At 48.0% G+C, this 23,822-nt stretch overlaps 2 non-coding genes across 2 annotated transcripts; both read left to right on the forward strand.

Annotated features, from left to right (window-relative positions):
* The first annotated feature begins 3,614 nt into the window (after nucleotides 1-3,614).
* On the forward strand, nucleotides 3,615-3,701 carry TRNASTOP-UCA (transfer RNA opal suppressor (anticodon UCA)). Its single transcript has one exon. It is a non-coding gene; the product is annotated as a tRNA-Sec (tRNA).
* A 138-nt stretch (nucleotides 3,702-3,839) lies between these two features.
* Nucleotides 3,840-3,926, forward strand: TRNASTOP-UCA (transfer RNA opal suppressor (anticodon UCA)). The gene has a single exon. It is a non-coding gene; the product is annotated as a tRNA-Sec (tRNA).
* The last annotated feature ends 19,896 nt before the right edge of the window (nucleotides 3,927-23,822 follow it).

The following is a 23,822-nucleotide window of genomic DNA, read 5'->3' on the forward strand; positions in this document are numbered from 1 at the left end:
TGCCGTCGGGCTGCGCCGACGGAGGCTGTTAGAGCCTGGCGTCAGACCATAGAGTGCTCGCGTTTTGCTAACGTAGCATCGCAGTGCCCAGCGTTAGCGAGCGTCCTCTTTACGTTACAGTATATTAGGCCCTTCATGTTGAGCTCGCGCCCGTTTTGCTAGCTTAACATGTACCGAATTAGGTGTTACGTGACGTCAGTGGATCACTAAATATATGACTGGTGCAAATATGATAACCCTGACACGCGTGTCATGTAAGAACATGACAACATACCACGCTTATAGCGTGCTCGCAGCCATTTTGTTAGCTACACATATACTAAATTTGGCATCGCGTGACGTGAATGCATGACGAAGGTAAACGACACATCCAAACATGATAGTTATGACACGGAAGTCATGTACGGGATCATTTACCTCCACATCATAACTTTGTGCTGATTTCAAAGTGACATATAATTCTTTCTCACTCGTGCTTCGCATATCTTCAATTCCCACTGTGCGTGGGATCTGGCAATACTTTAGTATTTGCGTGCATACATTTTTAACTTTGCTGCTTTAGAAATGAACCTTTTACTCCTGTCACACCGGGCATTTCAAAATGAGTACTGGCACGAAATTCTGAAGGCGAAATAACTTTTGGGCTATATTCGTGTGCACGCCCAAGCATCGTCTTCAAAATATCAGCCATTCGTATAGCTGAAAACATTTTGAAAAATCAGAAAATAATGAATGAGAATATGAGTCATGCCCCCGCAATTTACGTTTATTTATTGCGCAGCTTTTACAAACTCCACGAACGTGCATTTGCTTTGCTTTTTCTACATGGAATTGCCTTTTAGCAGCTGCTGTTCATTCAAACTCGAAAGGTGCGTAAGCTGTCGCACGCAATGGTTCCTTGTCGAGATAGGTATACGACAACGAACGCCATGGGAGCGTGCTATAACAAAGCCATGAATGAAACGTGGCGAAAATGGGATGTTAAGTGGCTGCATGTGACCCGCTGATCAGGCAGAGTGGAAAAAGAACTTTACTAGTGAAACTGACGTGCACTCCTTAAGAGCAACAAGCATATCACTTTCAACGCTTCGCGGCTCGGACCTCAGTCCATGTGAGACGAGGCCACGAGTCGGATTGCTCGAGTTAAAGGTGCTGACGGCAGAGTTCCAATACATTTTCACCACATTCACCGCAAAGCGCACCCGTCACTATGTATAACGGAGTTTGCGCGCTGTATTGTAGTGCTACGCAGCTGTCATATAGTGGCATAAGCCCCTTGTCGACCCCAGCTCCCGTGCGCCACGCACTGGGGTGTTTTTCAGAAAGAGGAAGAGGAGGACAGCTGAACGGAGTTTTCAGGGCCAGAACAGAGGTTGTAAAACCATAAGCCTCTTGCTTAAGGATCCTGCCGCCTGGTTTTTGGCCGATCCCCCTACGTGGGTGTGCGCCATAATAACAAGCATCATCATCGTCGTCAACAACAAGCAAGAAAGCAAGCAAGCAAGTAAACAAGCAAGCAAGGTCGACTGGCTTGTATTTTGACGACTATAATCGCCTTGAGTAGTGGACACAAGGTCGCCCTTTATGAATACGTTTCTTTTGTTAGTCTATCTGTTCTAGAGTTTCGCACTCAATCGATCAATCAATCAATCAATCAATCATTTAATCAAGCATACAAAGTTTCCAGTGAACAATTGTAAGGTCTCCGCGATGGCGTACGAAAAACACGATTGCTAACAATAAACAACCCGATAAGGACGGTCTGAATTGAAGATAAGAACAAAACAGAGCAAAGGTGTAAAAACAAAAAGTCAGTTCAACAAGGCAGAAATAGAAGGCACTACAGGATTAATACACCCGAATAATCATTACAATCACATATAGTCATGAGGAAGGTAGGTTGAAACTGCTGAAATAATAATAATAATAACTATTGTGATAATAATAATAATAAATTATAGGAACAAGAAGAAGAAGAAGAAGAAGAAGAAAGAGCTGTGTATCCATCCGACAGTTGTCATATAAACATCTCCGTGGAAAGAGCCTCTTGGCCCCTGTGGCCGTTCGCGACAGAGACATTCTGATAAAGAAAGATGCGCAGTGAGCACTCTTCGTAGTCATTTATGGGAGCAAGCCTAATGAACTGTTTATGGTTGTTCTGTTTATAGCCTAATGAACTGTTTGTAGTGTTCAGTATATCGTAGTCAAGATATATGTAAATGTATAAAAATTATTTTACGGGCCCTGTCCACGATGTGATCGCGCCTTATGAACTGGACTATGCCCTTTCTCTGCTTTACGCGCCTCGTACAGTATACATGTACTACATAGTTTTACAGAATATTTTTTTCTTACTAGTTTATTTTACTTTTATATTTTTTTTCTAACATTTTGCGTGTCGTGAATATTCCTGCACAGAGCCCAGACCATATACTGGTGTCACTGCCCAAAATACCGACGGTGATGAGAACAACGATCACGACAGGAGAAAAAATAAAAGAAAAGAAAACAGCCAATTAACGAATTTGGCCGATCCATACCGAATTTTTCCAAAACGTGGGAAGCATTCCCGGAATGTAATCTATGCGAAAATTCGTCGCTTTGGGGGGGCATGTCATCATGAAATGATGGCAATAAAAGATAGATAGATAGATAGATAGATAGATAGAGAGAGAGAGAGAGAGAGAGAGAGAGAGAGAGTTTGCTACCACCAGGCCAAGAAGTTCGCCTGATCTTGCGTACGTATACGTTAACGAGATAAGGGCTCGCAGCTTGGGATCGCCAGGGCTCACTTTGCGAATCTAAGCCGCTGGGAAGATCACTTTGTGGCTGCGCCCTAAAGGTTCACGTACGACTCAAAGTAGGTTTCGAGAGCCAACATGTACCGGCAACTAAGCTACGTGGGAGCTTGGCGGGCAAAGTTGTCGCGTTGCTAATGTCGAGGGCGCGGGTTTGAGTCTCGGTCATGGGCGCCGCATTTTGATGCGGACGAAAGTTAGAGCACCAGCGTGCTTAGATTTATTTGCTCGTTAGAAAATCTCAAGAATCCGGATGAATATGAAACGGCAGACTACGGCGCGCCTTCTTAGTGGGGTTTCGGCTGGTAAACCACCCGCTTGCATATGTGCCGTTCACAGGCCATGCCAATCACAGCCACCTCAGATGTGCTTCTGCAGATATATATATCTATAGTTTAGGCGCAAATTAGAACTCACATAGAGCGATAAACACGAATCTGTATTATGTTTGTTGTAATTCTCGGCTCAATTATGCCTTGAAGCAAGTACCAACTACTACAGCAAGCAGTTAGGCTCCTGCAGATACGGCTTTTTCACATTTTGTTCGTTCCATTTCATAACGGCAGGGGTCGCCGTCATCAGTGCAAGCCCCATTTCTGCTGCAATTTATTCGAGGCCAGCCGAATCTTTCGGCTCTGAAAGATAGCGCACATATAAAAACACGATCTGGGGATGCCTACAAGTTGCACCAGCTCTTCAAGTTTCTCTTCTACGGTGGCCATTGGCGCCAGTTTGGTCTTAAAGATAGACAATCACTGCATCTTGACGCCCCTGCAAAGCTTGCCTATATATAGTTCATCGAAACTACTAAGAATCGCCCAGATGAGCCTCGGTGGTCCGGGGTGCGGGCTTCAAACCCGTAGCTGGTTGACGCCAGAGTGGTTCGATTCCACCTTCTGGGCGGTGTTCTTTCATAAAGCTTTAATAGTTTTTTTTACGGTGGCCATTTGCACCAGTTTGGTCTTAACTATAGACAATCACTGCATCTTGACACCCCTGCAAAGCTTGCCTATATATAGTTCATCGAAACTACTAAGGATTGCCCAGATGAGCCTCGGTGGTCCGGGGTGCGGGCTTCAAACCCGTAGCTGGTTGACGCCAGAGTGGTTCGATTCCACCTTATGAGCGGTGTTCTTTCAAAAAGCTTTAATAGTTTTCGTTATTCTTTTACGCTTTTTCGTGTTTAGAAATTAGTGTTTCCCTCCTGCAGTTCGGTTCTACCTTCTGGGTGGTGTTTTTTTTTTGTGCGTTGCGTGCGCACTTCTGCGATCTTGCGTCTTGGTCGTTGTCATATTTCGTGTGCAGAGCTACATCATGATAAGCAGAGACGTGCAGTAAGAGCTTTGGTAATTTTACGGGGAAAGCCTTTCGTGTCTCATGCTCCGATTCATCTGCCCGTGCCCTGAATGTTGCCAGGTGGCCTGCCAACAGGTGCTCGTCATGTCGCACTGTACAGCACTCACGCTTTGCTTGCATAGTAGCGTCGCTGTGTGACCGTCTCGTGCCCACTCGTGCAAGAAGAGAGATGCACGCGCATCGCGTTCCATTTTTTCCGACCCCGTCTCAATGGGCATAGCTTTTCACTGGACACGCTTTGGAATAACTATTCGCGAGTTTCGTCGCTATTGGGGGATCATTGGGTGATTCAATAAGGCGCCCACAGAGAGTATTAGAGTGCGTCTTACACAAGTCGCTGAGTGCGTCTTTCACAAACAGGTACGTCTTTCTTTCGGTTTCACAAACAGTTAAGTCTTTGCACTCGGCGTCTTTCACAGACAGTTATGCCTTTATAAAGCATATAAAATGGCCTGAGCTGCTCGTTCCCGCTGCGCTGTCTACAACTGTGCAGCTCGAGCTCGACCTAGTGGGTGCAGCCGAAGATTTGAAGATATGCGTTTCTGACGAGGCGAGATGTAACGGCGACCATACACTGGAGCTCGACGCAAGCAAAAATCAGATAATCTCATTTTATTACCTACGTTGCTCCAGAAAAAAAATGCCGCCATATCCACGAAGTGAATGATGATGAGTGGGCGAAGCTCGGGAGGTAAACCTGGTAAACCATGAATCCTCCGTACATTTTGCCCACTCGATTTTATTGCAACGCTCCCCCTAGCGTACGTCGCCGCACTATATCGAACGATGACACGCGCCATATGTGGCATCATTCCTATTTTATAACACCTCGCATCTTTCATAATCAACTACACGTACCGCCGTCTAGTTTATAACATCTTGCATCTTTAGGACGGACGGACGGACGGATGGACGGATTGACGGACGGACGGACGGACGGACGGACGGACGGATGAATGGACGGACGGACGGATGGACGGACGGACGGACGGACGGACGGATGGATGGATGGACGGACGGACGGACGGACGGACGGATGGACGGACGGACGGATGGACGGACGGACGGACGGGCGGGCGGACGGATGGACGGACGGACGGACGGATGGACGGATGGATGGACGGATGGATGGATGGACGGACGGATGGACGGATGGATGGATGGACGGATGGATGGACGGACGGACGGACGGATGGACGGATGGATGGATGGATGGATGGATGGATGGATGGATGGATGGATGGATGGATGGATGGATGGATGGATGGATGGACGGACGGATGGACGGATGGATATGGCTGTACCCTTTAGATCGGGTGGTGGCTAGCGTAATACTTAGAACTGAACGAGAGGTGGCTACATACAGGGGACGCACAGCCCACGCCTTAAGGAGATTCGCTCCTAAAACTCGGTGCTGACAAAGGGCGTGCTGCCCACTTTCATCAGCGATGTAACCGATTTGCCTATTCTCAACTTCACTATCCATTCTTTTTTCCTCGCTGCATCTCTTGGGAATGAATGGAGGCTGACTCTCGTTGATGCTCTGTTTGTACACTGCGGCACGCAGCACATGTGATTGCTTTTGAAGCCTTTGAATTTAGGCATTTTGTGACCACGATGACGCCTCGAACAACACAAGGCAAACGCACCAAGGAGCGCCACCGCCCCGCCGACTGATACTTGTTGAAAAAAATTCCGCCAGTGATCGCGAAGCAGCGTGATGCTCTACGAAACTTGCGATAACTTTCCGCGGCAGCACAGCCAAGGCTACGAAGCCTAAGCGCGCTTTTTTTTTCTGCGATTTGGTATGTAGTCCACTAAGTCTAACCTTTATATGCTGCTAAAGGAAAATATAAATTGAAAAAAATAATTATTATGTTCAGGATTGGTCACAATGTTTTTAGAAAGCTTACAGGGTGAAGGATTTTTAGGGGCGAAGCTCTTTATAGCAACACCTGTTCATCCCTCGTAGCCGTTGTAGTGTGTAACAAGTATAAAATTTTGATGTCCAAGGTGGTGCCGGTGAAAGATTTCTTCTGTGCGTTGTTGAACAATAAATCATAGTGCTCGATGTACATGCCAATGGCTGCTAATGGGGAATGAGAGACAGGAGCATTTGGCTTTTAGTTAACGCGCACGCTACGATCCCCATTATCAGCCATTAGCATGTACATTGAGCACTATCTGACAAGAAAGGGTAGCTACGTTATACTCACTGGATGTAACCTCCTTAGTTTTAGAAAGGTTTAGCGAGCGTTGAGCCGCAGTGCCATCAATACAATGAACTGATATATACCATGAACTCGAAGTGGTTAAAGGTAGGAAGTAGACACGAAGCGCAAGCCGTAAGAAAGTGTGCGTGTGCCACCTCTCGTTTAGTCCCTGAAAACTCCGCTGGATGGCTGTGCTTCTATATGGGGAATGTGATGAAAAGATGCGAGATGGTGGTACTTGGTGTGTTGAATAGATGGACGAACGGACACACAGACGGATGCATGGATTGACGCATGAACGGACGCAGGGGCGGATGCATGGACGGTCCCACAGACGGACGCATGGACGGACGAATGCTTCGCCCCACTCTCCATCATTTACTCCATGGATATGCTGCCATTTTTTTGTTTTTTGGTGTTTCTAGTTTTCTGGTGTCATTTAACCTTTTTTCATTACCGGTAAACAACGATGGCGTCGCTAGCTTGTAGCAAGTTTACATCGAAGCTTGTTGGCGAGCATGAGAGCGTGTTCGTTAAGTGATCTGTATTCATCGAGCAGGTAGAAACGAAGACAGTGATGCCTATTAAAATGTTTTCATTTCCAAGTTGTGGGCGAGTGATACCATAATCCATTAGAAAGGAGAAGACAGGGCTTGAAGAATCACAGGGTGATCAGCTTGCTCTCCGCCGTATACAAGCTGTTTACAAAGGTAATCGCTAACATAATTAAGACAACATTAGAATTCAATCAACCAAAGGAACAATCAGGATATCGAACAGACTACTCAACAATCGACCACATTTTTACTATCGATCAGGTAACAGAAAAATGCCCAGAATACAACCAACCACTACATAGCCTTCATAGATTAGGGGAAGACGTTTGGTTCAGTATAAATATCAGCAGTCATGCAGACACTGCGGAATCAGGCATCGACGAAGCATATATAAACATTCTGGAAAAAATATACAGGGGATCAACTGCCACCATAGTTCTACATAAGGAAAGCAACAAAATAACAATCAAGACGGGGGGAAGGCAGGGGGGATACAATATCGCCATTACCATGCGTTTCAATGTGGTTTTCAGAGGCCTAGAGTGGGAAGAGTTAGGAATAAGAGTTAATCGAGAGTACCTTAGTAACCTGCGCTTTGCCGATGACATTGCATTGCTGAGTAACAGAGGGGATGAATTGATACTCATATATACGGGGTTGGACAAGGAGAGCAGAAAGGTGAGTCTTAAATTTATTCTGCAGAAAACGAAAGTAATGTACAACAACCTCGGAAGAAAACAGCGCTTCGAGATAGGTAACAGTGCACTTGAAGTTGTAAAAGGCTACGAATAGTTAGGACAGGTAATACCTGCGGAGCCGAACCACGAGATTGAAGTAACTAGAAGAATAAAAACGGGGTGGAGCACATTTGGCAAGCACTCTCAAATCATCACTGGTAGATTGCCGCTATCCCTCAAGAGGAAGGTAAATAACAGCTGCACCTTGCCGGCACTTAGCTATGGGGCAGAATCATGGAGACTTAACAAGAGAGTTCAGCTTAAATTGAGAACTATGCAGCGAGCAATGGAATAGGAAATGGTAGGTGTAACCTTAAAATTCAAGGAGAGAGCAGAGTGGTTTAGGGAATAAACCGGGGTTAAGGGTATCAGAGTTGAAATCAAGAAGAAGAAATGGACATGGGCCGGGTATGTATTGTGCAGGTAGGATAACCGCTGGTAATTAAAGGGGCCCTGAAACACTTTTTTGAGTAGCCACGGAATTAATTCACTGGAAAAACGTATTGCGTCACAAACTCAATGCCGCAAAAATTTTAAGAATCCATCCAGTACGAGCGAAATTACTAAGATTTGTCACACGCTGCAATTGCATTCTCTCTTCTCTCTCTTGTCCCGACGAAAGCGCTGGAAGCTAAGCACGGAAGGATGACAGGGCCACAAAAAAAAAAAAGTCACGCATGTCTCCTGTCTTGAGCACTTTTTCTTTTTTCTTCTTTGAATACGTGGCTATTTCAGTGCGATCGCGCACGCACGCGTGGACAAGTGGTAGCCACCCACTGCGATCTCTGTAACGACCAAGCACGTCAATTGGATGGACAGTAAGACAGACGGACGGATGGATGAACGCACGGGTAGACAGATGGACAGACGGACGGATGGACAGACGGATGGACGGACAGACAGACAGACGGACGGACGCACGGGTAGACAGATGGACGGACGCACGGGTAGACAGGCGGACAGACGGACGGATGGACAGACAGACAGACGGATGGACAGGCAGACAGATGGACGGACGCACGGGTAGACAGACGGACAAACGGACGGATGGACGCACGGATGGATGGACAGACAGACGGATGGACAGACAGACAGACGGACGGACAGATGGACAGACAGACGGACGGACGGATAGACGGACAGACAGACGGATGGACAAATGGACGGACGGACGGACGGACGGACGGACAGATAGATAGATATACAGATAGATAGATAGATAGATAGATAGATAGATAGATAGATAGATAGATAGATAGATAGATAGATAGATAGATAGATAGATAGATAGATAGATTCTCAAAGTGCTTGCAGTACACAAAACAATTAATTTTAAAACCATTGACAGTATAACCACCAGAGTTATTTTTTAAAATGTGTTGTGTTCTTGAGAGCAAGAATTATCACAGAAGACCCTAAAACCTTTACCTCTTAGCCTGCATTTCATTAATATTCGAGTGAAAACAAAGAATGATAACATGCCAATGAATAATCGACACTCACCGCATATGATACTCAAAACGTTGTTAGAAAGGAGTCCGACATTGACATGGGAGAAAAACTCTGTGAATGAAATCAGAAAGGGTATTTTCGATTTTTTAGATAAATAATAATATTTGAAATTTTGCCTAAACGGCGATTTCATTCCCGACACCGTTCACACTAATCCGAAAAGATAGTTCTATGGAGTCACTCTCAGAATGCTTTTCTCACACGACAGCCTTCGGATTGAGCTTTCTGTCTGCCCTGTTGATCCTACTTTTTCATTCAGGAAACCGTGCTGAATCCGTGAGTGCGGGGAACAAGACACCATTTCCTTGTTCGACCGATAACTTCTTTGACACAGCGGCACAATACACGTCCTTTCTTTACATTGCCGCTTAGCTTTTAACATCTCTGGGTCTTGCAGTGTACATATGACACCGTCGAACTTCACAGTAAATCAGATGGCAGCTGTCACACACTGATTTTAAACGTGGCGAGGCTCCGGCAGCAAAGGACAAGAGGAATTTCGCGCGTTCGTGCACCCTCTCGACACGCAGCGCCGCTTGTGGCATCCGAGTGCAGTCATCACATGCACGGCCACCCACTCTCGCACGGAATGCGCGCTCTGAGCATCCTAGGCAGTATATTTCTAGACACTGTACTACGAGTGATTTTTGTGCTTATTGCATCATTTATCGAGAGAAGAGAAAGGATTTTTTAGCTGGCTTTGATAATTTATTGTGAATTCCAGGCCATGTGCTGCGCTATATTATTTGGCTCGCGTGTTGTTGGGAGCCTCTACTACCGATCGGCAGTATTTTCAGAACATGCTCATAAAGTGTTGCAGGGCCCCTTTAAGGGTAACTGACTGGCTTCCCAGAGAAGGCGAGAAGGTTAGGGGGAGACAGAAAGTGAGGTGTGCAGAAGATATTAGGAAGTGTGCAGGTATAAAGTGGCAGCAGCAAGCACAGGACCGAGTTGACTGGCGGAACATGGGAGAGGCCTTTGTCCTGCAGTGGACGTAGTCAGGCTGATGATGATGATGATGAGGAGGAGGAAGACGACGATGATGATGATGATGATACCATCAGCGAAAGTAGGACTCTCATTGTGACAGCCGCTTTGATAGTTACACCGGTGACCTGCTAGTCTTCAGCAAGCCCAGCTGCTTGAAAGGAAAACTGTTATTGGAAACTGCGTAAAAGCTACCTTTTTGCTAAGCTGCATTGCATACGTCGTCGGTATTTCGGCTGCCTGATACGATCACCCCGGTAATCACGTACTGTAACAACCTACCCGTCGGCGTCCACGAAGGGAGTGGTTTATAGCGCTTTGCGATGACTGCAATTTATGAGAATAAAAACACCAGTGCAAAGCTTCGCCTGGGTGACAGAGTAGTTCATGCATATAATACTGTTGACCATGCAAAAGCAGCGTCCTTGGCGGAGTAAAGGTCGTATTTCACCAACTTGGATTAACGATCGCCAGACGCCCGCTCATGACCGTTCATGACTGATGTTTCTGCTACCCATTGATGCCTTCACGTCTCATAAAAAATAACGTTAACGTCTCCAGAGAGTTCTTGCGTCTCCAAAAAAAAAGGAAAACTACGATGCCAACGCAGCATGCACTGAAATTTAGGAAATGTTTTTTGTGACTTCGCACAGTTTCTTTCGATTTCCCAGTTTCTGCTCGGACGTGCCTTTGTTTTCTGAAACAAATCTGAACGCTTCAATAAAGCTCAATATTCTTTTCTCTTAAAATTAGCATATTATTGATTTTCTTCCAAGAAACGTAAACATTATTGATTGGCGCCCGTGCACAACCGAAACCGAAATTGCACGCAAACGAACTACTTGGCGTAGTAACACATGTTGTTGTGCCACAGACATGTTCCTCGTTCGGGAGCGCGTCTCGCAGGATCGAGCCCTGTTTCGACGAACTGTCTCCCCCCCTCCCAGCGCCGCCTTCCGTGCAGAAGAACCGTGCAGTCCGGGGATAACGTCGTTTCCTCCGCCGGACCACTTTGCAGTTCCGGGTATGGCTACGTCTCCCCCTCCGAGCCCGAGAACTGGTCTTAGAGAATGGACCAAAGACGCTATTTTAAGGCCGAGCCGGCCCCATGTTAAGAGATTTTTGCCCCAGCCGACGTTGTCGTGCTGGCCGGCTCTGTAAAACGACAACCTGCTACAGTAAACGCTACTTTTGTTGCTGTTTTCCAAACGAATTGCCTCCCTGTTTCACCTTCGGGCTAAGGCTTCATCGAAGTCCGCTCGACGGCTAGCCGCTCTCCGCCACCGCTACCATCGCTCACAGAGCAAATTCCTAACAGTGGTTGGCAGCTTCGGGATACGTTATCCTACGTTTGGCACGCCGGATAAGACCCCTGTCCTCAACGTTTTGCTGCTCTGGGACCCACTACCCCGATCTCAACGGCTGAAAAGTTGGATCGGATCTCCGAGCACGAGGACGACCGCCGTGATAGCGTTTGGCTACGCTGCGATACGCTATTCTGTTCTCATTGTTCGGCAAGCTGGGACAAGCAACCCCGGATCTCAACATTGGCAAGTTGGGCCGGATCCCTGAAGGCCTGATACTGTTCGACGGCAGCCACGAGTTGGACCATCGTCGGCTACTTTGGTTGGGTGAGTGCCCAACATTTAATGTTCATTTCGCCAGACCTCTCTAGCACAGGCAGATGTTAAGAGAGTGCTTTGTTTTGTTTTGGTGGTTACAATTTGATATTCACCTACTTTAAACCACGAGATTAGTTTTGGAGTACGGTGAATATCAGTAGTAGAGCATCACGAGGGACGAGATCGCGATGGAGCAGTACCTGGTGCAGGACCTCCTTGAAAGTTGTGGAGCCATGGGGATTTCCACCGGGTCCGCTAAAACAAAGGAAGCGATTCTCGAGGTGATGCGGGCAGAAAATGTGACTGCCGATGAGGCTGACGAGTTTTGGGAGCTCATCTGTGAGGAAAAGCAGAAGGCCGAAGAAGCTCAAAGGCACGAACGATGGAAGGCCGAGCAGAGACGAAAAAGGGCAGAGCATGCTCTCAAGATGAGAGAGCTTGACCTTAAAATTCAAGCCCTTAAGTGGGAGCGAGCGAAACACCAGCTCCACAACTTTCAGGCAGGCGAGAACATCGCCCATTTTCTTGAGGATTTTGAAGATGTTTGCAGTAATGTGGGTGTTAGCCGTGACCTTTTAGTGGAGAAGCTCGCCACGTTGTTGCCGCGCAAGATCGCGCATGTTTTGAATGGCTTACCCCTCGACGAAGCAGGAGACTTCAGTCATGCTAGATATGCCCTGATAAGATATTTTTTTCTTTCGAGTCCTGCTGACTGGGAAAGTCGGAGCAATAGAGACAGCGCTGCAGCGCGTCGAAGGGCGCTACAGATAGACGCCTGCCGAAAAGAGCGTGAAAATGAGGCTCACCAAGAGCGAGAGGACGAGGCGCGTCGAAAAGCGCTGGAGGACGACGCGCGCAGTAAAGCGATGGAGGCCCGTCGAGCAGCGCTTCAGGATGAGGAAAGTCGCGAGGCATCTGACGTTGAGGCCCGTCACAAGGTGCAAGACACCGAAGTGCGTCAGAGAGATCCGGGCACTGAGGAGCCTCTCGAAGAGTTAGGGGCGGAGGCCCATCGGAAACCTCGGGACGCAGAGGCGCATCGTAAGGCACTGGAGATGGAGCCGCTTCGCAGCGCAAATGATCGAGATGAGTCGCGTACAAAGGAGCTTGACAACGAGTCGCGTCGCAGGGCGCTAGAGGTTGACGCCTGCCGACAAGAGCTTGAGCAGGATGCGCGACATAAAGCGCTACAGAATGAAGCTCGTGAAAGAAAGCATGAGGCCGACTTCGAGGGCCAGAAAACAAGGGCTATCGACGACAGCGATAGACACCCACCGATCGAGGGCTCTGTAAGTGCGCTTGTTGGCTGCAAAGTCATCGGGACTCCCGTTCTGTCACAGCCAGGGACAGCTAGCAACGGGCCCGAGGGAACGCTAGCTAACAAATCGGGAGCTTCAACTCCACACAAAGAAGGCAGCACACTTGTGGGTAAGTGTGCCGAGACTGCCAGTATTGGGAGAAGTTCCGACAGAAAGAGGCGCCGGCATAAGCATAGCGCGGTAAAGACGACTCACGCCAAGCACGCTAAAGCCGCCGTTAAATGCTGTGACGTTTTCATTCGAGGCGCCGGGTTTAGTAGTAGGCGTAGGATCGCGAAAACGCTCTGTGGGAAATGTTTGAATCTCAGACCATCACCGAGATTGAGATCAGGCGGGAAGTCCATCAAGAAAAACCGAGTTTCAGTGAAATTCGGACGCCGAGATCATCGCCTGGTCTCATCTTTTTTGCTACCGCGTAGAGGCAATCACGTGGAGAAGAATCGCGTACGCCTGAGCAGTAACAAAGGCTATAGTTCCCCACCGTGGCGAAAGGGTCACTGGTCGAACGGGCGGCGTAAACGATGCAGTGCAGATGCCCCTTTCTTCGAGTTCCGCGACTGCGGGCCAAAAGTCGCTGCTACTGAGTTCGGCGAAGAGGTTGATTCGTCATCCTTTTGTCCAGACCGCAACCCTCAGAAGCTGTGGAATGCGCGACTCCCCAGAGTTCGCTTGAGAGAGTGCGGCCTCGCTAATACGAAGAGTGTATTTTTTGTATTTAATTTTGACAATAACTTTTTCTAGTTTTGTCTTCTGCCGATGAGCAAGGAAGGGTTCTAAATTTTTGTAAGTTTTACTTGCCTTGTCATCGAAGAAGCTCACATTATTATGTTTGTTCGATTAATTTTGTTTTCATAATATTTCAAAAGTAACAGTTAGTGTGTTTTAATTTAACAGAGAAGGCTGAGTAAAAGGCCTGTTTAAAATACGTTCTTTGTTTGGCATTACGTGTTGGTAAGCGTGTCAGTGTGGGTTAACTTTGCCCTTTGTTTTGTTTAACGCGCGCAAGTTTGATTTTCATTGTTATTCACTTACTTTTTCAAGCGCGTTTTATTTTGTTGGGATGCTCATTGGCTGAACACTTTGAGTTAGGGCTTATTGAACGGCTTTGTTTTGTTTAGCGGTCTTATGCTTGCAGGCGACGCAAATGTGCGTGATTCGAAAACTCTTGGTATTCTAAATTGTAGATTCGGGACCAAATTGAGTCAACATCGGCCGCTTCGATCGTCCCTAATCTGCCCGGGTCACAATCGAGAATCGCTCACGAAAACAAAAATTCTGATTGGTTTAGCAGTGTCATGCACTGTAAAGGAGTGTCCGCATTGTGTATTCCTCCCGAGATTCGTTGCTCGTGATGCTATTTGTTAGCCCAGCGTAATCTCGAGGAAACATTTGGTGTCTGCTGGTCTGGCGACTTGATCAGCATTTGGAGGGTGCTTGCTTTGGCCGGAGTGGTTCGCCTTTGTGTTCGACTCCGTCGTTCCAGTGAACATCTGCAGGCATTTGGAAGTCTCAACGGGCGGAGAGAGCGGAACGGCTACCGATGGTCAACCAGCATCCCTCCTTCCGAGCCGCGCTGACGGCTCAAAACTCCGGATGCATTGTCTGGCGGCGGGGGTGCTGTTGTGCCACAGACATGTTCCTCGTTCGGGAGCGCGTCTCGCAGGATCGAGCCCTGTTTCGACGAACTGTCTCCCCCCCTCCCAGCGCCGCCTTCCGTGCAGAAGAACCGTGCAGTCCGGGGATAACGTCGTTTCCTCCGCCGGACCACTTTGCAGTTCCGGGTATGGCTACGTCTCCCCCTCCGAGCCCGAGAACTGGTCTTAGAGAATGGACCAAAGACGCTATTTTAAGGCCGAGCCGGCCCCATGTTAAGAGATTTTTGCCCCAGCCGACGTTGTCGTGCTGGCCGGCTCTGTAAAACGACAACCTGCTACAGTAAACGCTACTTTTGTTGCTGTTTTCCAAACGAATTGCCTCCCTGTTTCACCTTCGGGCTAAGGCTTCATCGAAGTCCGCTCGACGGCTAGCCGCTCTCCGCCACCGCTACCATCGCTCACAGAGCAAATTCCTAACAATGTGCAGAAGCACCACCCACGTAGCATTGGCTATGCTGCCCCACAAAGTTGTCGTGGAGTATAAGCGTCCCTAAATATTTAGGGGTGAAGCTCTTTTAGATGCGGAGCATCTAATACTCGAGGCTTGTAGTGCGGCGCCGTCCGCAAGCTTCCTCCTCCTTCTTCCACCATCTGTGCATCCCTTCCTCCTCTACACACCGCGCGCGCTTCACTCCTCCGCCATCCGTGCACCCTTCCTCCTCTACACACCGCGTGCGCTTCTCCTCTTCACGAACATTCGCTAGCTGTATAATGTAGCGCGCATGCGCCGTCACGCTTCGAGAACATCGGCAGCTGACGCGCGCGCATGCGCCGTCGCGCTTCGAGAACATCGGCAGCTGACGCGCGCGCATGCGCCGTTGCGCTTCTCCCCCTTCTCGAACATTCGACAGCTGACGCGCGCATGCACCGTCACCCACCATCTGTGCCGCGCGCGCTTCTCCCCTTCGAGAACATTCTACAATTCTCCTGATTCTCCAGTGGACGCGCATGCGCCGTCGCGCTTCGAGAACATTCAACAGCTGACAGTGCATGCGCCGTCGCGCTGTATATATACTCAAGGTCGGCGCTCGCTTGCTCAGTTGCCGCTCGTCGGTTGGTTTGTACGGCGCGTCGACGTCCAAGGTCGCGGTGAAATGAATTCCAACGAATCCACAAACACAATGATCGACGTCCCTTCGACCAGCGCCGCCCTTTCGCATACGTGTGTACGTGTTCACTCATTTAACACCCCCTCCTACAACCACGTTAACCAATTTAGCCATCGACCCAAGTAAGTCGCAATTTAACACCCCATTTCACAACCACGTTAACCAATTTAGCCATCGACCCAAGTAAGTCGCACTTTAACACCCCGTTAACCAATTATATTCTCCGCATCCTCCTCAGTGTTCCCCCGAGGGAAGCTGCGGGCAATTTTTTTAGCCATGGGTCATGCTTCTGCGATATATGTAGTAGCAGTGGTATCAGTCGTCGTCTTCGTCGTAGCCACCTCTATGGCCGGACTTGAGGAGCGGAACGCGTGCACTTTTTTTAATCGAGGAGAAAACCCGTGAATGTTAATCATAATTAAAAAGATAGTTGTTTCTGATGAACTAACCTACAGAGATCAGTACCGTTGAATTATTCTGTAATAAAATTTGCCTTGAATTTGATGCTTAATAAAAAGAAATAGTAACAGAAGGACCCACTTTGAGCACTATCTGACCAGGAAAAGCTGGCACGTTAAACTCACTGGGCGTAGCCTCCTTGGTTTTAGCAAGTTTTAGCAAGGTTGGGCCGCAGTGCCATGAAATAGCGGCGGTGAAAGGTGGGAACTTCACACGATGTGCAGGCCGCAAGAGTGTGTTCGCGTGCCACTCCTCTAGTCCGGCCGTGTCACCTCTCGTTTAGTTCTTGGAATATACGCTGGATGGCGGCACTTCTATGTGATGAATGTATGATGAAAGGATGCGAAATGGCAGAACTTCAGGTGGTCACTAGATGGACAGACAGATGGACAGACGTGCGGATGGATAGATGGACAGACAGCCAGATGCACAGACGCGCGGATGGACGCATGGTTGGACGCATGGACGGATGCACGTATAGACGGATGCACGGAAAAAGGGACGGACGTACGAACTGAGGCACGAACGGATGGATGGACGCTTGGATGGTCGCACAAACGGACGCACGGATGGACGGAATCAAGAACGAACAGATGGACGGAGGCGCGGACGGACTGACGGAAGCTTTCTTTCACTCATCTTCATCCACTGCGTGGATATTCTGTCATTTTTTATTGGGCACAAGCTTTTGGCATCTCCTGCTGAGGTGCACTGGCACCGTGATGGTGGAAAGGAAGTCAAGTCAAACCCCACCCCAGTTTCACGGGCCGCTACAGGCCAGACGAACGTGTAAACCACAGGAGATTAATCCATGACAGCAGCGCCGTCTACGAGACACCCCGTGCAGCAGGTGACAATTTCCAGCGTCCTGCTTGTACTGGTAATGAGAGAGCAAACAAGAGAACATCAAACAACGGGAAACACTTGTGAGGCGCCACGTATCCAGTGGGACCACGTCTGTTCTCCAGGAGGTTGTGCTGCCTTGATTCTGTACTAACTCGACCAGGGTTACGGCAATTTTCGCATCTCCTTCGGTGTCCAGTGGAATTCTGCCCGAAAGAGTAGCCTTGTGCGAGTATACGATCAGACCATGTAAGCTCGCGCACGTTTGCCGTCCCGTCCAGCTGTGTTTTGCGGCAGCGCCAGCTGAAAATAACGCCTGCAATGAAGGAACTTCACCTCGTCGTCTGCCAGTGAGCGCGCGTTGATTGGATTGCTGCACCACGCTCCACCGTCGACGTCCACGGTGCCATGCACTCATGTAGTGACCAGCCACACATGTGGCACCGCACGCGTGGTGCCCAGACTAACGTATACGACAGTGCACGAGTGCACAAAAAACGCCAACGGTGGCGCCAGCCGGAGATGTATATACGTATACATATACGTTGAATGATGGCGGCGAAAACATCGTCATCGGTGACACAAACCAGCCTAGAGTGGCCATATAATTGCTATGGCAGTAAAAACGAAAGTCACGGTCCACCTAAACTTGAGTGTAGGGGCGACGAAGCTACTTCACCGGTTTCGTCACTTTGTTCAGAAAGCATGAACACGGCAGCGTGGGTTTAATCTAAGTACATTAGCGTATGCATAGCACATTATCTGGCGGGGGCCGCACAGGCGACTTCGCTCATGAGCAGTAGGTCGGAAGCCCTTCATTTTCAATATCAGTGTACGCGATCGCCAAAGGCCGTAGTAGCAACGTCACCAAATGACAACGCACTTGTTGCTTGTTACCGCAGAGGATCATACATAGTGCTTGGTATGATGCAGTAGCTATGGCATGACATTCCGCCATTCTCCTCTCGTTATTGCCATACCTTCCTTCTCCACTTTCCTCCTCATCTTTTTCCTGTATCTCTGTCTCGAATTTTACTACTGGCGCTCCTTTCGTTATCGCCGTATTTTTCTTTCGCTATGATCCACGCAGTTGAACGCCGAACGCGCACACACACACACACACACACAACACACGCACACACGCACACACACACACACAAACACACAAACACCCACACACAGTGGTTTTGGATTTTCTGCTCCCTCTAAAAGTCTTTACAGTGGCCAGTGGTCATACCGTCGGCTTTGTTCTCGGGGAATGTCAATGTAATCAGAATTGGCTTATTGCACATGCCGTCAGCCTGCTTTTCTCCGCTGAACAGAATTATTTCGTCAAACACACAAAGACACACAGAGATAAAGGTTCTGGCTCTTTTTTATGCCATATAAAAATATTCCTTATTTGTTCCATATTCTCCACCATTGTGAGTAACGACTCCTCTGTAGTTGCTGGCTGTCATCTCCAAAAAGTACTATACTGATCGCCTTAGTCATTGGGTATCACGTCTTGAAGAGTACTCATGTAGAGTCGTCTGAATGTCGGCTCCTTGCACCCGTAACACAGGTACCCCGAACACCCGCCAGAACCTGCACAGGGCGATGTCAGGCTTTTCTTGTGAGCTTACCATGTCGCAGTTCTTTAGGCTCTTAAACGTGGCTACTGAACAACCCGGCCTCACAAAACATTATTGACTGTATCAACCCACCACTCCCGATTCATCCCGATTCATCCATACGTTTTTCTTGTTTCACGATGGCTCATTGCTTCTGACAGTCTGCGAGCTGGTCGCCCTGACCTCTTGCTTATAAATCCGGAACACCTTCGTTCAACTGTTCTGTTTCAACTTCACGACACGCCAACGGCGGGACACCTCCAAATTCCGCGCAACTACGCTGGTGCGGGCTGTCGGCTCTATCGGCGAAACATGTCCATGTTGGAGAGCCAAAACGTTGCATCGCGCGACTTCTGTCATAGCCGGAAAAATGTGTAAACACTTACGCCACCGGCAGTTTCGAGTTGATCGATGTGCTCTATTATTTTTAATTCGAATGCATTTCTTAGTCGGACAATGTCAGGCATCCGGTGTTGTCCGCGGTGGTGTCCGCGTGGTGGCAGGTGATATCTGCCCCCTCTGCTGCGGGTGCGCACGCTTATCCTCACCCCTAGCAACCACAGCATGTAGTGCGAGAGAGTGCAGGAGAGGGTAGGTCCAGTGCTTTGCACTCGATACTCTCACCATTTGCTCTCTCTCCTCCCTGCAACCCCTTTCTAGTCTGCTCACGGCTAAATCTCGACCATTCACTGTCTGGGCGCCTCTTAAGAACATCGAGAAATGTGTGTGAGAGACGTCGCTGTGAAACGCCAACGCAGAGCCGAGAACGCTGTTTGTTCTTTTCACTTCATAGGTTTTTTAACCGTGCACGCTAGCTATTAGAGGTGGAAACGCATACCACATTTCTCACAACTGAAAAATGCCGCGATTGGGGAACAGTGCTATTGACTGCACGGTGTAAGAAAAAAGAAGAAAACATTAATCTTCTAGCGCTAGGTTCTCACGTGCGAAACGCCGTTATGGAAGCCACGCAATGCATTCGCATTTTCTCATGATTCCCTTCGGGAAGGTGGGGACATTTTTTTTTTTTTGCTAATGTAGTTCTCTATGAGTCGTAACTTACTGGTCCCGTTTCATACTTGTACCGCAAAAATTAGATAGATCTTCTTTTCCACAAACCGGGCAACGTAGTTTAAAAGGACAGAGGCACTTCCAATGAGTGCCGTGATTGACGCTACAAACGTCATACTCCCTAACTTCATCCTCCAACACATGAGAAATCAGTGCAGAGAGTTCCTTTCGAAGGACACCGGTGGCCTTCGTGAATCTAGCTTGACTACAAGAGCTGGGTACCACCCTTGAGCGAATAGCTCGAGGGGGCGGGTCAGTCATTCTGAACCGGCTCAACAGTTTTCTAGCAGTGTATACTTGTCCGCTGACACTGAAGATGGGAATGCTCCATTGCTTTTTCTCATATGAGACGTCCCGAAAAGAGACCACTTGCAATCCACTTTTTTTTTCGCATTTACTTGGGACATCGCATAGGAGACGCTGATCCACTCTTTTGCGTTGCCTCCATAACCACCCCCAATCTTGTGGGCTCAAGCAGCTAATAGTTGTGCTTGGTTTTAGTCCCATATCAGCTAATGATCTCGTTGCGAAACTAACAACAGGACCTTCTACATGGTTGCGTTATCCGTTACCTGCATGGAGACTGGACCTAAATTTTTTGCCGTTTTCATCGCTATCATGCTTCATATTATTAGGCCCTAATTGATAACATCGCCCAGCGTTTCGCGTGTTCATTGTGCAAGCAAAAGCTTGCGAAGGCTGCAGACGAGCATGGCTCAAACACAGAAGAATCGCTCCAACCAGCTCCGCCAAGCGAAGGAACATGACTGGGTGCTCTGTGGTAATCCGTTACTGTGGGTTACGATGAAATGGACGTGGTAGGCTGGTAGCGTGCGCTGTCTCCACGGAGATCAGTCCACGTTTCTTGCCCTTGTACGCGCAGTCATCGGCCACTTCTTGTTGAGGTGAACAGAAGGATAAGAGCGGCTTCGATAAAATTGGAGCAGCCACAGTCCATTACGCCAGCGTTTAGGGGGGGGGGGGGGAGGGTTACGTGAAGGTAGCTTCCATGAGAATCGGCCATTTTCAGAAATCTGCAAGGCGGCTTTCCACAAGGGTTGTTTTCCAACAAAAAGGAAAAATAGTCACAGCACATTCGCGGAGTGAATGATGATGAGTGGGGTGAAGCGTTCATCAGTCCGTCCGCGCTTCCATCCATCCGTTCGTCCATGCAGCCGTCCGTCCATCCATCAGTATGTGCGTCCGTCCATTCGTGCATCCTTCCGTGTGTTCGTCCTTGTGTCCATCTGCGCGTCCGTCCCTACATCCGTCCGTGCACCTGTCCCTGCGTTCGTCCATGCATCCATCCCTCCGTGTGTCTGTCCGTCCGTGCATTTGTCTGTCTGTCCTTCCGCGCGTCTATCCACCCGTTCGTCTGCTTTTCTGTCTGTGTCCATCCACGCATTCTTCCGTCTACTCATCAAGTGATCACTCGAAGTATCACCATCTCGCATCTTTTCATCATATATTCATCATATTGAAGAACCGCTATACAGCGGACATTCTAAGGACTAAACGAGAAGTGGGACCTACAATAACAACAACATCATCAACAACAACAACAACAACTGCTACTACTACTACTACTATTACTACTACTACTACTACTACTACTACTACTACTACTACGACGACGACGACGACGACGACGACGACGACGACGACGAATACTACTACTACTACTACTACGACTACTACATGCGTACATACAACGCGGATGCACGACAGATGGCTTATGGAGCGTCGCCCCTAAAACACTCGTGCCCAGACTGCTTTTCTTGCTGATTGTGCTTTTACCGCTCTTATTCCAGCGAAGGCACGCGAGTGCGACAAAACATTCCCACTACAATTACTGTGCGGTTGTCCCACATCGAATAAATTCTCAAATGACATGACGGGTGAGATACCCGTCGTTCTTAAAGAAGGGAGTGGGGGAAGGCAAAAACAAAATGATTGAGAAAATCAGTCTGGAAACGAGACTTTTGGTTGGAAAACATCTTACAGTAAAGCCAGCTTGGAGAACTGTGCAAATGGCCAATTAGCCTCTAGCCTTATTTTATATACCATTCCACTTTGTTGCTAATGTGATGAATGCTTCGTCACTGTGGCGGAAAGGTGACTATCAAGCTCCACTTAAATAGTTGCCCTGCTCTGGTCGGCCGGGTCCAGCTTTCTGAAAAGCTGCTTTCGAGGTGGCTTACTTTGCTGCATTGCATTCGTGCTTTGCGCTTCGGTGTCTAGCTTGTGCACGGGTCGAATTATGGGCTGCAAAACTTGTTGTCGGCCGCAAACTTCAGGTTGAAATGATTACATACAAAAATAAAATTTATATCATCAGATTACGGTTAGTTTAGTGTAATCAGTGGTCTTACTACGTACAGTGACAAGGCATCACCGTATTCTGAAGCATCTGACGTGCACCTGTTTTCGCTAAGTTTGGCCTTGAATCTCGTGCACACGTTGCAATGGGGCACAAAAGGGAAAGAAGCATAAAGTTTCCTTTTTTCGGGTTTTTCTAATATGAAGTCACCTGCACGTCAAAATGGAGGGCGTGCTATAATTGTGAAAATACGGTATTGGTCCATTCATTATAACGGTGACATGCCCTTTCACGAGCGCACTATTTCTGGGATTCTCTGGCAATTTGCAGAAAGAACAAAACATTCTACTTTATCTTACTTATATATGCCTACAGCAGGTTTTCGTTTTTTATATGGCCAGGCTTATCGCAAAGTTTTCTATGAATGATTCCCTGGAAATGCACATGTGTGCAGAAAGGACACCATGAATAGGCATACGAACAAACAGCCGAACGCTCCGTTGTCAGACCGACGATCAATGCATACGTAATTGTACATCACATCCTTCTTTTTCCATCAGAACAGATTGTGTTCAATTTGGAAAATCACCTTCTACTTCCTCGCTACGGATATAGCCGTGTAAATATTGTATTTGGCGATAATCGGCGTCATCGCACTATATTTCACAGACGTGGATGGTTTCTAATTTTATCGCTTTCCTGAAAACAAGGAGAGAAAAGCTTTTAGCAGCTGATTTGCTTGTCTTGTAGATACGGTCATTCCAGTTAGATGACGTCTCAATGTCATTTATTTCGCAACGCGTCCAGAATACTGATGAACGTGAATGTTGATTTTTTAAGGCTAATTACAGCATAATATTCATCCTCAGGATTTCTAAACATAACATGTCGCTCCATTTCTTGGCGGCAGGTGGTCGCTTTACCGTGACTGAACGGGAAGTGCATGAAAAAAAAAATCATATCTCACGAACGAGACGCGATATTGAAAGCGACTCCCCGGTTTACGATACTAGAGAACCACGGGAACATTTCAGGTGTAATTTTAATAACGTACCACTAAGTTAATTTCTTCCCGGACAATCTGAATATTTTCCAGACAAAGTCTATGGGAGCGGCCACAATTTAGAGACACTTTGGTCCCTTTAAACATCGATTGCGAAGCTTAGAAAAAAGAAGATTTCAAAAAGGACTCTCGATTTTTTTATAGGCCAATAAATACTCTTTGGATTGATACACTACGTTACTGTGTAGATAAGGCTATGTAGCTTCCTCAGTCGTTTTTGTCGTCGGTATAAACTATTTTTGTAAATATAAAGCTGGCTTTTTTGCAATGCGTCCTGAATTTCGAAGAAGCCAGGTAACAATCAGTAAACAGCGTGTTGCGTTGTTTGCTTACGCTCTGACGTGGAAAACGCATACATTGTAGCGCGTCGTGGCGACCGCAGTCTGCGGGTAGCGGGGCCGGTCGCCGTCGCTCCGTCGAGCCAAGGACTAGGGGAGAGCTTTGAGCGAACTTAACGGATTTATTTACATCTTTACAGTGAGTTGTCGAGACGAAGACAGAAGAGAAGAGAAGAGAGTTGGGCGAGGCGCTGCACGCCCTTTTTGTTGACACCCGTTCCCTAGGTCCCTAGGTTGGGGATCACTTCAC

Source organism: Rhipicephalus microplus, chromosome 2 (genome assembly GCF_043290135.1).
Source record: "Rhipicephalus microplus isolate Deutch F79 chromosome 2, USDA_Rmic, whole genome shotgun sequence".
Taxonomy (NCBI): Eukaryota; Metazoa; Arthropoda; class Arachnida; order Ixodida; family Ixodidae; genus Rhipicephalus; species Rhipicephalus microplus.